Source organism: Oncorhynchus nerka, linkage group LG14 (assembly GCF_034236695.1).
Source record: "Oncorhynchus nerka isolate Pitt River linkage group LG14, Oner_Uvic_2.0, whole genome shotgun sequence".
NCBI lineage: Eukaryota > Metazoa > Chordata > Actinopteri > Salmoniformes > Salmonidae > Oncorhynchus > Oncorhynchus nerka.
The window spans coordinates 79,391,272-79,407,706 of record NC_088409.1 but is presented as its reverse complement, the minus strand read 5'-3'; the positions used below and the strand labels follow the sequence as shown (position 1 = coordinate 79,407,706).

At 40.3% G+C, this 16,435-nt stretch overlaps 1 pseudogene; it reads left to right on the top strand.

Moving 5' to 3' along the window:
- The first annotated feature begins 5,982 nt into the window (after positions 1–5,982).
- On the top strand, positions 5,983–12,088 carry LOC115142203 (E3 ubiquitin-protein ligase TRIM35-like; annotated as a pseudogene).
- Positions 12,089–16,435: the final 4,347 nt, after the last annotated feature.

The window sequence follows — 16,435 nt, the reverse complement described above, 5'->3', positions numbered from 1 at the left end:
CATGACATGCCCTGTAGTTTACCCCTGTAGTGGTGCAGGAATGTTGGCCCTCCTCTCTGCCCCATCTACAGTGCTGTGAAAAAGGATTTGCCCACTTTCTGATTTTCTCTATTTTTCATACTGAATGTTATCAGATTTTCAACCAAACCTAAAATTAGATAAAGGGAACCTGAGGTTACAAATAACAACAACAAAAAAGTTAATTATTTTACTTATTTAAAAAAGTTTTGCAATACCCAATTCCCCTCTGTGAAAAAGTAATTGCTCCCTTACACTCAATAACTGGTTGTGCCACCTTTAGCTGCAATGACTCCAACTAAACGCTTCCTGTATTGTTGATCAGTCTCCCACATCACTGTGGAGGAATTTTGGCCCACTCTGCATACAGAAATGCTTTAAGTCAGCGATATTTGTTGGTTTCCAAGCATGAACTGCCATGTTTGACCGTTGGTATGAAGTTTACTGTGGAATGCAGTGTTTGGATTTCACCAGGAATAATGGGACCCATGTCATCCAAAAAGTTATACTTTTGACTCATCTGTCCACAGAACATTCTTACAAGAGTCTTCATGATCATCCAGGTGCTTGCAGGTGCTTTTGGCAAACTTTTTTTTTTTTAAAGCAACACATTTGATGTTTTGTAATGGTCTAGTTAAAGTCCAGACCTAATCCCAAATGAGATGTTGTGGCAGGACTTGAAACGAGCAGTTCAGGCTTGAAAACCCACAAATGTCACTGCCTTAAAGCAGTTCTGTATGCAGAGTGGGCCAAAATTCCTCCACAGTGATGTGGGAGACTGATCAACAACTACATGAAACGTTTGGTTGGCGTTATGGCAGCTAAAGGTGGCACAACCAGTTATTGAGTGTAAGAGGGCAATTGCTTTTTCACAGGGGAATTGAGTTTTGCGTGACTTCGTTAATTAAATAAATAAAATAAGTATCCTTTTATTTTTTGGTTATTTGAAAATTAATCTAATCTAATATCAGGTTTTGGTTGAAGATCTGATAACATTCAGTATGAAAAATATGCAAAAATAGAGAAAATCAGAAAGGCAGCAAATCCTTTTTCATGGCACTGTATGGGTAGTCACTGGTCCCCAAACAACACCTTGATCACAGAGGCTCTGAGGAAGTCAAGTTATGTTTCATCAGAGGTTGAGGTTATAGGACAGCTAGCGCCCTCTTTAATGTAATATACAGTTGAAGTCGGAGGTTTACATACACCTTAGCCAAATACATTTAAACTCAGTTTTTCACAATTCCTGACATTTAATCCTAGTAAAAAATCCCTGTTTTAGGGCAATTAGGATCACCAATTTATTTTAAGAATGTGAAATGTCACAATAATAGCAGAGAGAATGATTTATTTCAGCTTTTATTTCTTTAATCACATTCCCAGTGGGTCATAAGTTTACATACACTCAATTAGTATTCGGTAGCATTGCCTGCAAATTGTTTAACTTGGGTCAAACATTTTGGTTAGCCTTCCACAAGCTTCCCACAATAAGTTGGGTGAATTTTGACCCATTCCTCCTGACAGAGCTGGTGTAACTGAATCAGGTTTGTAGGCCTCCTTGCTCGCACATGCTTTTTCAGTTCTGCCCACACATTTTCTATAGGATTGAGGTCAGGGCTTTGTGATGGCCACTCCAATACCTTGATTGTGTTGTCCTTAAACCATTTTGCCACAACTTTGGAAGTATGCTTGGGGTCATTGTCCATTTGGAAGACCCATTTGCGAACAAGCTTTAACTTCCTGACTGATGTCTTGAGGTGTTGCTTTAATATATCCACGTAATTTTCCTTCCACATGAGCCATCTATTTTGTGAAGTGCACCAGGCCCTCCTGCAGCAAAAAAAAAACACATGTTGCTGCCACCCCCGTGCTTCACGATTGGGATGGTGTTCTTCGGCTTGCAAGCCTCCCCCTTTTTCGTCCAAACATAATGAAAGTCATTATGGACAAACAGTTCTATTTTTGTTTCATCAGACCAGAGGACATTTCTCCAAAAAGTACAATCTTTGTCCCCATGTGCAGTTGCAAACCGTAGTCTGGCTTTTCAAGGCGGTTTTGAAACAGTGGCTTCTTCCTTGCTGAGCGGCCTTTCAGGTTATGTCGATATAGGACACGTTTTACTGGGGATATAGATACTTTTGTACCCGTTTCCTCCAGCGTCTTCACAAGGTCATGTGCTGTTGTTCTGGGATTGATTTGCACTTTTCTCACCAAAGAACATTCATCACTAGGAGACAGAACGCTTCTCCTTCCTGAGCTGTATGACGGCTGCGTGGTCCCACTGTGTTAATACTTACATACTATTGTTTGTACAGATGAACGTGGTACCTTCAGGCATTTGGAAATTGCTCCCAGAGGTCTTGGCAGATTTATTTGGATTTTCCCATGATGTCAGGGTAGGCCTTGAAATACATCCACAGGTACACCTCCAATTGACTCAAATGATGTCAATTAGCCTATCAGAAGCTTCTAAAGCCATGACATAATTTTCTGGAATTTTCCAAGCTGTTTTAAAGGAACAGTCAACTTAGTGTATGTAAACTTCTGACCCACAGGAATTTTGATACAGTGAATTATAAGTGAAGTTATCTGTTTGTAAACAATTGTTGGAAAAATGACTTGTGTCATGCACAAAGCAAATGTCCTAACCGACTTCCCAAAACTATAGTTTGTTAACAAGATATTTGTGGAGTGGTTGAAAAGCAAGGTTTAATGACTCCAACCTAAGTGTATGTAAACTTCCGACTTCAACTGTAGGTATAGAATCTTTAATGTAATATAGGCATAGAATCATAAATGTAATATAGGCATAGAATATTTTATGTAATACAGGCATAGAATCTTTAATGTAATATAGGCATAGAATCATAAATGTAATATAGGCATAGAATATTTTATGTAATACAGGTATAGAATATTTAATGTAATATAGGTATAGAATCATTTAGCAACCTTGTGTTCAGGACTGAATCTATACTTGCAGATATTGTAGCTATGTTAATGACGATGGTCTGAAGTACAGTGCCTTGCAAAAGTATTCACTCCCCTTGGCGTTTTTCCCATTTTGTTGCATTACAACCTGTAATTTAAATTGATTTTTATTTGGATATCATGTAATGGACATACACAACAGAGTCCAAATTGTTAAAGTGAAATGAAAAAAACGGAAAAGCGGTGCGTGCATATGTATTCACCCCCTTTGCTATGAAGCCCCTAAATAAGATCTGGTGCAACCAATTACCTTCAGAAGTCACATAATTATTTAAATAAAGTCCACCTGTGTGCAATCTAAGTGTCACATGATATGTCACATGATCTCAGTATATATACACCTGTTCTGAAAGGCCCCAAAGTCTAAGCAAGGGGCACCACCAAGCAAGCGGCACTATGAAGACCAAGGAGCTCGCCAAACAGGTCAGGGACAAAGTTGTGGAGAAGTACAGATCAGGGTTGGGTTACAAAAACATATCCAAAACTTTGAACATCCCACAGAGCACCATTAAATTAATTATTTAAAAAATGGAAAGAATATGGCTCCACAACAAACCTGCCAAGAGAGGGCCACTCACCAAAACTCACAGACCAGACAAGGAGGGCGTTAATCAGAGAGGCAACAAAGAGACCAAAGATAACGGAGCTGCAAAGCTCCACAGCGGAGATTGGAGTATCTGTCCATAGGACCACTTTAAGCCATACATTCCACAGAGCTGGGCTTTACAGAAGAGTGTCCAGAAAAAAAGCCATTGCTTCAAGAAAAAAATTAGCAAACATGTTTGGTGTTCACCAAAAGGCATATGGGAGACTCCCCAAACATATGGAAGAAGGTACTCTGGTCAGATGAGACTAAAATTGAGCTTTTTGGCCATCAAGGAAAATGCTATGTCTGGTGCAAACCCAACACCTCTCATCACCCCGAGAACACCATCCCCACAGTGGAGCATGGTGGTGGCAGCATCATGTTGTGGGGATGTTTTTAATCGGCAGGGACTGGGAAACTGGTCAAAATTGAAGGAATGATGGATGGCGCTAAATACAGGGAAATTCTTGAGGGAAACCTGATGCAGTCTTCCAGAGATTTGAGACTGGGATGGAGGATCATCTTCAAGCAGGACAATGACCCTAAGCATACTGCTAAAGGAACACTCGATTGGTTTAAGGGGAAACATGTAAATGTCTTGGAATGACTCAATCCAATTGAGAATCTGTGGTATGATTTAAAGATTGCTGTACACCAACGGAACCCATCCAACTTGACGGAGCGGGAGCAGATTTGCCTTGAAGAATAGGCAAAAATCCCAGTGGCTAGATGTGCCAAGCTTATAGAGACATACCCCAAGAGACTTGCAGCTGTAAAGGGTGACTCTGCAAAGTATTGACTTTTGGGGGGGGGGGGGGGGGGGATAGTTTTTTGTCTTATTTCTTGTTTGTTTCACAATAAAAATATTTTGCATCTTCAAAGTGGTAGGCATGTTGTATAAATCAAATGATACAACCCCCCCCAAAAAAAAATCGATTTAATTCCAGGTTGTAAGGCAACAAAATAGGAAAGATACCAAGGGGTGAATACTTTTGCAAGCCACTATAGTTGTGCTTTATGTCCTTCCAAATTCACACACAAAATGTGCCTCTACATGCAGACCCGCCCATTGGAAAAAAGACAACCTAAATAATAAAGAATTGTTAAAGAAATATTTTCACAATTTCTCCAACCTCAACATGACAAGAATAGGGCGACAGAGTAGGGAGACGCTTTGAAGTCACATTCCAGCCTGCCTCACACCATAATTACACACAGTAGTCATTATGGCCTCAAACACTTACATGGCGGTCAAGGTTAAGGGGCCAGGGGCTCCTTGTTCTCTTCTCACACAGAAACTTAGGAGACTTGTCCCTCTGAAGGTGGTTCTATGTACAGTGGGACAACCCTGAGACAATATGCAGTTGACATCCTGCAAATAAAACTACAAAAACATGTGACCTCTGAATAAACTAATCTCTAATCAAATTGCTAGAATTGCATGAAGCAAAAATACAATTTGCTCTAGAGAAATAAAGAGTTTATTGTTGAGATATTCCTTTACAGATGATTTCCTCCTAGCGATGGTCATGTCCCCCATTATGTGAATATTTTGGTGTTTGCTATCATGGCATAAGATGACTTGAAATTACAGATGACATGAAATAATAATTGTTGGAATTAATATGGTTCTTGTACACACAAAAAGTACACAAATTGTGTAAATCATTCCTTGTAAGGGAAGTGTGTCTTCAAGTACAAGATCTGCAAAACCTTGCCTGCCCTCCAGTGGTTACCTTGGAAAAGAACACATCTACCACTAACAGAGTTTAAAAGGTCGTCACAATGATTGAAGCAAGAAACATTAAACTATCAATTTGTTTGCTATGATAATACTATATTATGCACAGACCTTTGTGGTATCTGTGTATTTCAAACACACAGTAGTTCCTTTCCTCATACACATGTAATACACAGAATGCAGGAAGTATTTTGACGGGAGATGACACACAGCACAACACTGTAACAGTCTGCTCTTGCTGCAACCTCGTTTTGTTTGCTTGTTCTGTTCAACTAAGGGCAAAGTACATGACACAGGAGCTATAATGCTTGTTAATATCAACATTTCAGAGCGGTTACTGAAGGAGATGAGGACATCCTTTAGATTATAGTATTTTGTAGCTGCTACAAAACAGGGGTGAGTCTTTAAAAGTGAAAGTAAACTGTTTTCTTAAGGCATTACAAAAGAGGGAGAGAAGTGTGACAGAGAGAAAATGGCCTCCAGATTGTCTCTCCCAGAAGAGGATCTTTCCTGTCCTGTATGCTTAAACACCTTCAGTGATCCTGTAATCTTATTATGTAGCCACAGCTTCTGTAAAGCCTGTCTGCAGGAGTGCTGTAGACAGAGAGGATTTTGGGAATGTCCCGTTTGTAGGGAAGTATTTTCAATGGGTAATCCACTCTGTAACCGGGCTCTAAAGAACCTGTGTGAGGCTGTCTTAAAGGAAAGAAGCCAGAGGGCTTCAGGAGGGTCTGAGGTTCTCTGCAGTCTGCATAGTGAGAAATTCAAGCTCTTCTGTTTGGAGGATAAAGAGCTCATCTGTTTGGTGTGTCGTGATTCAAGGAAGCATAAAAAGCATGACTGCATCCCCATACAGGAAGCTGTACAGGAACATAAGGTTGGATAGATTGTTTTTCCGGGGAAGTTTGTGGAAACAAACTATTGCAGTAGCTGTTTCTATGTGGATCATTTTGAACATTTAGCAACCAGTTTGTGGTACTTTACAGTAGTTGGTGGTAAGATAGGGCCTGTCTAATCTTTTTCTTTTTTTACTCATAAACAAATCTTTCCTACACAGCAATCTCACACAGTAATGTACAGGTCAAGTTTGTGAATACCATGTTGCTTTCTTTTCAGGTTAAACTCAAGACTGCATTGAACCCTCTTAAGGATAAACTGAGACTCTTTAAGGGAGTCAAACTCACCTGTGATAATACAGCAAAACATATTGAGGTATGACATTTAAGTATTGATGCAACAACAATGTATGCATTTTGGCTAGTTTGTGTTCTTTATTGTCTACATTTACATTTACATTTAAGTCATTTAGCAGACGCTCTTATCCAGAGCGACTTACAATTTGGTGCATTCACCTTATGACATCCAGTGGAACAGTAGTGCATCTAAATCTTATAAGGGGGGGGGGGGGGGGGGGGGGGTGAGAGGGATTACTTTATCCTATCCTAGGTATTCCTTAAAGAGGTGGGGTTTCAGGTGTCTCCGGAAGGTGGTGATTGACTCCGCTGTCCTGGCGTCGTGAGGGAGTTTGTTCCACCATTGGGGGGCCAGAGCAGCGAACAGTTTTGACCTGGCTGAGCGGGAACTGTACTTCCTCAGTGGTAGGGAGGCGAGCAGGCCAGAGGTGGATGAACGCAGTGCCCTTGTTTGGGTGTAGGGCCTGATCAGAGCCTGGAGGTACTGAGGTGCCGTTCCCCTCACAGCTCCGTAGGCAAGCACCATGGTCTTGTAGCGGATGCGAGCTTCAACTGGAAGCCAGTGGAGAGAGCGGAGGAGCGGGTGACGTGAGAGAACTTGGGAAGGTTGAACACCAGACGGGCTGCGGCGTTCTGGATGAGTTGTAGGGGTTTAATGGCACAGGCAGGGAGCCCAGCCAACAGCGAGTTGCAGTAATCCAGACGGGAGATGACGAGTGCCTGGATTAGGACCTGCGCCGCTTCCTGTGTGAGGCAGGGTCGTACTCTGCGAATGTTGTAGAGCATGAACCTACAGGAACGGGCCACCGCCTTGATGTTAGTTGAGAACGACAGGGTGTTGTCCAGGATCACGCCAAGGTTCTTAGCGCTCTGGGAGGAGGACACAATGGAGTTGTCAACCGTGATGGCGAGATCATGGAACGGGCAGTCCTTCCCCGGGAGGAAGAGCAGCTCCGTCTTGCCGAGGTTCAGCTTGAGGTGGTGATCCGTCATCCACACTGATATGTCTGCCAGACATGCAGAGATGCGATTCGCCACCTGATCATCAGAAGGGGGAAAGGAGAAGATTAATTGTGTGTCGTCTGCATAGCAATGATAGGAGAGACCATGTGAGGTTATGACAGAGCCAAGTGACTTGGTGTATAGCGAGAATAGGAGAGGGCCTAGAACAGAGCCCTGGGGGACACCAGTGGTGAGAGCACGTGGTGTGGAGACGGATTCTCGCCACGCCACCTGGTAGGAGCGACCTGTCAGGGGTGTGCGAGAACACGTGGGCGGACGAAGAGAGAGCAGTAGGAGTAGCAGTGTTGTCTGTGGTGATCCATGTTTCCGTCAGTGCCAAGAAGTCGAGGGACTGGAGGGAGGCATAGGCTGAGATGAACTCTGCCTTGTTGGCCGCAGATCGGCAGTTCCAGAGGCTACCGGAGACCTGGAACTCCACGTGGGTCGTGCGCGCTGGGACCACCAGATTAGGGTGGCCGCGGCCACGCGGTGTGGAGCGTTTGTATGGTCTGTGCAGAGAGGAGAGAACAGGGATAGACAGACACATAGTTGACAGGCTACACAAGAGGCTACGCTAATGCAAAGGAGATTGGAATGACAAGTGGACTACACGTCTCGAGTGTTCAGAAAGTTAAGCTTACGTAGCAAGAATCTTATTGACTAAAATGATTCAAATGATACAGTACTGCTGAAGTAGGCTAGCTGGCAGAGGCTGCGTTGTTGACTATGTAGGCTAGCTGGCAGTGTCTGCGTTGTTGACACTACACTAATCAAGTCGTTCCGTTGAGTGTAATGGTTACTACTGTGCTACTGTGCTGCTATTCGGGGCTAGCTGGCTAGCTAGCAGTGTTGATTTACGTTACGTTGCGTTAAAAGAACGACAATAGCTGGCTAGCTAACCTAGGAAATCGCTCAAGACTACACAATTATCTTTGATACAAAGACGGCTATGTAGCTAGCTATGTAGCTAGCTACGATCAAACAAATCAAGCCGTTGTACTGTAATGAAATGAAAAATGTGATACTACCTGTGGAGCAAAGCGAAATGCGACCGGATTGTTGAGTGCGGAAGTTCTGTTACGTTAAGGACGACGAATAGCTGGCTAGCTAACCTCGGTAAATTAAGATAATCACTCTAAAACTACACACTCTAAACTACACAATTATCTTGGATACGAAGACAGCAAAGACAACTATGTAGCTAGCTAACACTACACTAATCAAGTCGTTCAGTTGAGTGTAAGTTGTGCTGCTAATCGGTAGACGGTGGACTAGCTAACGGTAGACGTTAGCTAGCTAGCTAGCTGCAGGGCGGTGTAGACTGCGTTAGGACGACGAAATACGATAATTACGCAATTATCTATGATACAAAGACGGCTATGTAGCTAGCTAAGAAGAAAAATTGCTAAGATTAGACAAATCAAACCGTTGTACTATAATGAAATGTAATGAAATGTAATACTACCTGCGGACCGAGTGCAGATGCGACCGCTCGCTCCAACCCGGAAGTTGATGTCTACTCTGTTCTAATCTAAGGGAAGATCATGCCCTACAGGAAGACTGAGGTGAAGCAATTTTGATTGGATGCCATGAGGGAGGAAATAGTATGAATAATGACAGAAAGAACCAGCAAGTTAAATTGGTGACAGAAAATTATAACAGGAGAGATACAGTATGTCTGAGATATTCCTTGCACTCTCTCCAGATCCAAGCCCAGGATACAGAGAGGCAGATTAAGGGGCAGTTTAAAAAGCTGTACCTGTTTTTGCAAGAGGAAGATAGATGGATAGATGCAGTGAGAATGGAAGAGGTGCGGAAGAGTCAGGTGATGAAACACAAGATAACAGAGATGAGCAGAGAGTTATCTATCATCACTTTCATACACAATAAAAGCCACCTAACAACAGCTGAGCATTGAAGACATCTCATTCTTGCAGGTACAGTAAACAACTGATCTTATGAGTAGATATTGTATATAGTGATTATTATTTACTGATTATTTTATTGGTAAGACTGATTTTCACCTTCTTTATTGGTCCTCTTCAGAACTACTAGGCCACAGAGACAAGGTAAATGGTCTTCCTCCTTTCTCCCTCCTCTCTGTGGTTCTATAACCAAGACCACAGCAGTACTAACTCCTGAATGTTCTTCCAGAGCCAAGCGAACACTGCCAGATCCAAAGAGGGTTTCAGGAGCATTGATAGACGTGGCCAAACACCTGGGCAACCTGCAATTAAGAGTCCGGGAGAAGATGAAAGGGATGGTCCAATACTGTAAATACGTTTCCATCCACAATTTGTTCGTGCGACATGATGGGATCTTTTTGTGTCTATAAAATGTATTATGCGAAACATTGCGGTGGAAACGATTTCTTGCGCAATTGTTGGTAGAATAACCATCATGTCGAGGTAAATGTGCAGTCACGCGATGCTATGTTGTGTGGTCCTTCCAGTGCGACTTGGAAAAGCATGCACAGTTTAAGCTACGTGATGATGAAAGTACACAGTGATGAGCTTGATGCTGCTTTCCAATAAAAATTGAGGGTATTATTTGTATGCTAGTGACATAATGATCTTGCTTTTATCTCATCATATAGCCTATAACTTGTCCAGTGTACACTTTATCAGCGAACTGTTGTCTAGAGAGCATGTGCGAAAAAACAGATTGGGCAAGTTTGCCATTTAACGCGACAGTTTGTGGCAAAACTACTGGTAGAGTCGAAAATACAATGGTAACACATTAAACTCGTGTTTAAACCCGCAACAAAGTCAGGGGGCGTTTCTCTGCCCATGTGTTGTTGATGGATGCCAAATCTTACAACAGCTGGATAGGTATTGTAAGTATTAGCTAACCATATCATATGTTATAGCAATCTGTCAGCCGATAAAAGGGTCCATGACGTAGTACGCAACCATAGGTTTATGCATGAAACGTCTGAACGGGGGACGCGACCTCGGTCTGGTGCAGAGTATGTGAGCGGAGCGGAGCTTGGAGCAAGGAGTTATTTTTTATTTTTTATTATATTATTCGCATGAAAATCTGTCGCAAATTGGATGGAAACCTAGCCACTGAGTAATGTTTTGCAGCAAAAAACAACAGTAGGTTTCATCTGCACCTGGTTCTTAGTCCTAGGACTGTATCAGCATAATTCATATTAATTCTAGTAGTGACCCCCATACTGTTAAATTGCATAATTTCTCTATTGCAAAACAATGCTCATAGGAATTTAGATATGAGTATCAATGAAACTTGTAGTGAATTTACAGAGTAAATGGTAAAGTTAAATGATCTCTCCTTAGCTCCTGTAATCCTGGATCCCAACACTGCAGACACAGGTCTCATCCTGTAGGAGGACTTGACCAGCATGAGACATTGTGATAAAGCACTACAGCTCCCTGACAACCCAGAGAGGCTTCATGGATGTGTCCTAGGTTCTGAGGGTTATAACTCAGGAACACACAGCTGGGACGTAGAGAATTCTGATGGTTCCTATTGGGCTGTAGGTGTGGCCACAAATAATCCCAAAAGATCTAGTTGGTCTAGATCTAGCAGTATGCCATATAAATCCTAGGGTATTTGGACTACCTGTGTTAGTCACTTCCTAGAATTTTCCCAAAAGGATGATGTACATCATCTTGAAGTAAAGAGAATGATTTATTTCAGCTTTAATTTCTTTCATCACATTCCCAGTGGGTCAGAAGTTTACATACACTCAATTAGTATTTGGTAGCATTGCCTTGAAATTGTTTGACTTGGGTCAAACGTTTCGGATAGCCTTCCACAAGCTTCTCACAATAAGTTGGGAGAATTTTGACCCATTCCTCCTGACAGAGCTGGTGTAACCGAGTCAGGTTTATAGGCTTCCTTGCTCGCACACGCTTTTTCAGTTCTGCCCACAAATTTTCTATAGGATTGATGTCAGGGCTTTGTAATGGCCAAATCAAATCAAATCAAATTTTATTTGTCACATACACATGGTTAGCAGATGTTAATGCGAGTGTAGCGAAATGCTTGTGCTTCTAGTTCCGACAATGTAGTCCAATACCTTGATGGCATAATGAATTCCACCAAGTAACAGGCAATTTTGGCTGACAATCTGGTTGCCTCTACCAGAAGTCTGGGACTTGGCCGTAGGTGGACTTTCCAACAAGACAATGGCCCAAAACATACCTCAAGATCCACACAGAAATGGTTGTGACAACAAAATCAATGTTCTGCCATGGCCATCTCAGTCGCCGGACCTCAATCCAATCAAAACCCTGTGGGCTGAGTTGAAGAGGGCAGTTGATAAGCGCAAACCCAAGAATGTTAAGGATTTTGAAAGCATCTGCATAGAGGAATGGTCCATAATCCCTCCAAATGTGTTCCTTAACCTTGTCAAACATTACAGGAAAAGACTCCACGCTGTTATCCTTGCCAGAGGTGTTTGCACTAAGTACTAAATGAGGAGTGCCAATAATTATGAAACCTTGATTTTGGTTAAATGTATTTTGTATTAAATAATTGTATGATTGTGGTTGGTTCCACTGAAACATTAATAAAGTACAGTATTTCTCACGTTGGTATTTTGAGCTCATTTCTATAATGACATTGTTTATATTTGTTTAAGTATTGTTTGTGCATTGCCAGTCAGCGGTGCCAGTAATTTTGGAGCCCACTGTATATGGCAGACAAACAAGTTCCCTACCTTCTCCCTCTTCCACTTGCCTCCTCCAGTTTGGATTGAGCAGACATTCCTTTTATAGCTGGATATGTGACATAACTCTACCGTTTCTGTTCATAATATTATTAATAAATATAATTCCATTGGGGGGGGTCCATAAAGAATGTTTTTTTATTCATCAGTATATTTGAGTTTAACCGTAATATTTGTTGTAATATTTGTTCCATCTTTTCTGGAGGATAAAACTAAAATTCTAACCAGCTTTGTATGGCTTGTTTAAGAAAGGGAAATACTTTAAACAAAATGTCATTTTCAATAAGTCGGAAATGAGAAGTCTGTGTAAAGGCAAGAAGGCAATTTTTTTTTTTTTACAAAGGATGAACCTTTCTTAATAATCTACTGGAGAACCATTTTGAGTTTAAGTATAACTTAGGTATGAGTGAAGATTTTAGTGAGAGGTTTAAAGCTTTAATATTTAATCATTTTAGCCCCCCAAACTCATATTCATTATATCAATAGGCACGTTTAATTTTGTATGGCTAAGCATTCCAAATAAAATGAAATATTTTTTGCTCATATGATTTAAAAAACGAGTTGTCTGGAGTAGGCAGTGCCATTATTGAGTAAGTCAACTGTAATAGGACCAAAGAGTTAGTAAATGTGATTTGTTCAGAAATAGACAAGAAATAGACCTCTCTATGGTTGCAGAATCGTATCTATTTTTGCAAACGTTCTATTGAAATAGATTGCGGTACGTTCATTTATATTTTTTGAGATATGAATACCAAGTACTCTATGTCTACTTCACCATCCGCCCATTTTATTGGTAAACTACAAGGTAGTGTATACTGTGTCTTTTAACGAGCCAATACGTAATTTGGTACACTTGTTATGATTAGGTTTTAGTCCAGAGAGCCTAGAAAAGTGATCAAGATCTTCAATGAGACTGTGCAGGGATCCAGAGTCATCGTCATACATTAACACTTTAGTTTTTATCCCCTGGATTTCTATCCCCTTGATGTTCTTGTTGGATCTAATTTGAATAGCTAGCATTTCAATTGCCATAATAAGTAGATATGGAGACAATGGACAGCCTTGTTTTACTCTTCTTAAAAGCGCAATACTTTCTGAGAAGTGACTATTATTTACTCTTTTACACCTGGGGTTGCTGTACATAACTTTAACCCATTGTATAAGAGATTCACCAAAATGAATGTAATCCAGGCATTTATATATAAATTCCAGTCTTACTTTATCAAACGCCTTTTAAAAATCTGCTATGAAGACCAGGCCTGGTATCTTTGATGTTTCATAATGTTCAATTGTTTCAAGTAACTGTCCTATATTATCTCCAATATATCATCCATGTAAAAAACCTGTCTGATCAGGAAGAACAATATCTGGTAAAACCTTTTTAATCTATATGCTATGCATTTCGGCAGGATTTTTGCATCACAACATTGAAGTGTAAGAGGCCTTCAGTTTTTTAAATGGACTGGATCTTTATACTTACCATCTGGGTCCTGTTTCAGTAGTAATGAAATCAGACCTTCTTGTTGAGCACCTGAAAGTCCACCATTTTTATAGGAGTAATTAAAACATGCTAATAGTGGATCTTAGTGTACAAAAAAAGAAGGTCTGATATACCTCTACTGGCATACCATCAAGCCCTGTTTTTAGCCCAGACTGAAAATATTCTCAAAAAGTTCCTCCACTGTAAATTGGCCTTCACACAGGTCTTTCTGTAAATTTGTTAATTTTACTTTATTATTATTAGGAAAGAAATCCTTCCTTACAGTTAACATCATTCAGTGGAAATGGAGGGGATTGATATGAAAACATATGCTTACATTTTTTTGCTTCCTTTTTCAAAATATAATTTGGTGAGTCATGGATAACTCCATCATTTGTAACTAGTTTCTGTAAATTATTTTTGGTAGCATTTCTATGTTGAAGATTCAAGAAAATGTAGTGCATTTTTCACAATTTTCCATCCCATTCGCTTTATTCTTGTAATAAATTACACTTGGTCGTTCTTGAGTAAGTACTTCCAATTATTTTAGTTTTTCCTCTAAACTATTTTGTCCCTCTATAGTAAAGTACCATTACCATCTACCTGTGCTGTTATTTCCTTTATTAGTCTAATCTACTTTGACCTAAACTGCTTTTGTTTTAATAATGAGTGTTGTATTGAATGTCCTCTAAAAGTACATTTAAAAGTGTCCCATACAATAAGGTGATCTGCACTATCGGTCAAAAGTTTTAGAACACCGACTCATTCAAGGGTTTTTCTTTATTTTTCCTATTGTCTACATTGTAGAATAATAGTGAAGACATCAAAACTATGAAATAACACATATGGAATCATGTAGTAACCAAAAACGTGTTAAACAAATCAAAATATATTTTAAATTTGAGATTCTTTAAATAGCCACCCTTTGCCTTGATGACAGCTTTGCACACCCTTGGCATTCTCTCAACCAGATTCATGAGGTAGTCACCTGGAATGCATTTCAATTAACAGGTGTGCCTTGTTAAAAGTTAATTTGTGGAATTTCTTTCCTTCTTAATGCGTTTGAGCCAATCAGTTGTGTGGTGACAAGGTAAGGGGGTATACAGAAGATAGCTCTATTTGGTAAAAGACCAAGTCCATATTATGGCAAGAACAGCTCAAATAAGCAACGAGAAACAACAGTCCATCATTTCTTTAACTTCTTAGGTATAGGCCCCTTTTTTCTCCATTTCCTGTCTGAATGACGTGCCAAAAGTAAACTGCCTGTAGCTCAGGGCCTGAAGCCAGGATATGCGTATAATTGATACCATTGGAAAGAAAACACCTTGACGTTTGTAGAAATGTTAAAATAATTTAGGAGAATATAACACAAGTGATATGGTAGGAGAAAATCCAAAGAAAACCAACCGGAATCTTTTTTTTCCAGAGAGACCATCCTCTTACAAATGCAAGAGAAAGGTCATATTGTAAATTAGCTCCCTGAATGCAGTTCATATGGCTTCCACCGGGTGTCAGCGGTCTATGTTCAAGGTGTCAGGCTTGTAACTTCAAAAACTAATAAGAAATAACAGTTTAAGTAGAAGGACACGGTCTTGGAAATTTGTGTTTGAACGCGCCTTGAAGAAATGATGCACCTGCTAAAATCGTTTTCCTATTGAACTTTCTGAAAGAAATATTATAGTTTGATTACATTTTAGGGTGTCTGAGGAGTAAATAGAAATGTATTATGACTTGTTGAAACAAAGTTTAGGGGTATATCTTTGGATTCCTTTCTCTGCAAGTTGAACAAGTGGAGTACTCGAATCGATGGCCCCAACTAAACTGACTTTTTGGGATATAAAGAAGGATTTATTTAACAAAATTACACTACACGTTATAGCTGGGACCCTTTGGATGACAAATCAGAGGAAGATTTTCAAAAAGTAAGTGAATATTTCATTGTTATATGTGAATGTATGAAACCTGTGCTGGTGGAAAAATATTTTGATGTGGGGTGCCATTCTCAAACAATCGCATGGCATGTTTTCGCTGTAATAGCTACTGTAAATCAGACAGTGCAGTTAGATTAACAAGAATACAAGTTTTCAGCCGATATAAGACACTTATATGTACCTAAATGTTTCAAATCCATAATATTTATAATGATTTATTTGAATTGTGCGCCCTCCAGTTTCACCAGAAGTTGTCTCGCTAGCGGGACAAGGTCAGTCAATACAGAAAATGTCAAGAACTTTGAAAGTTTCTTCAAGTGCTGTCGCAAAAACCATCAAGCGCAATGATGAAATTGGCTCTCATGAGGTCGACCACAGGAATGGAAGACCCTGAGTTACTTCTGCTGCAGAGGATAAGTTACCAGCCTCAGATATAAGGGAACGATGAGTGGATAGGAGGCAATCCGTAATTCCGATTAAGACATTAACCTCTCTGGGATATGTGGGCGTCCCACCTGGCCAAAAGCCAGGGAAAATGCAGAGCGCCAAATTCAAATAAATTACTATAAAAATCAAACTTTCATTAAATCACACATGCAAGATAGCAAATTAAAGCTACACTTGTTGTGAATCCAGCCAACATGTCAGATTTCAAAAAGGCTTTTCAGCGAAAGCAAACGATGCTATTATCTGAGGATAGCACCTCTGTAAACAAAGAGAGTAACCATAATGCAGGCTAAAACGCTAAAATACAAATAAAATTTGTGCCTTACCTTTGACGAGCTTCTTTTGTTGGC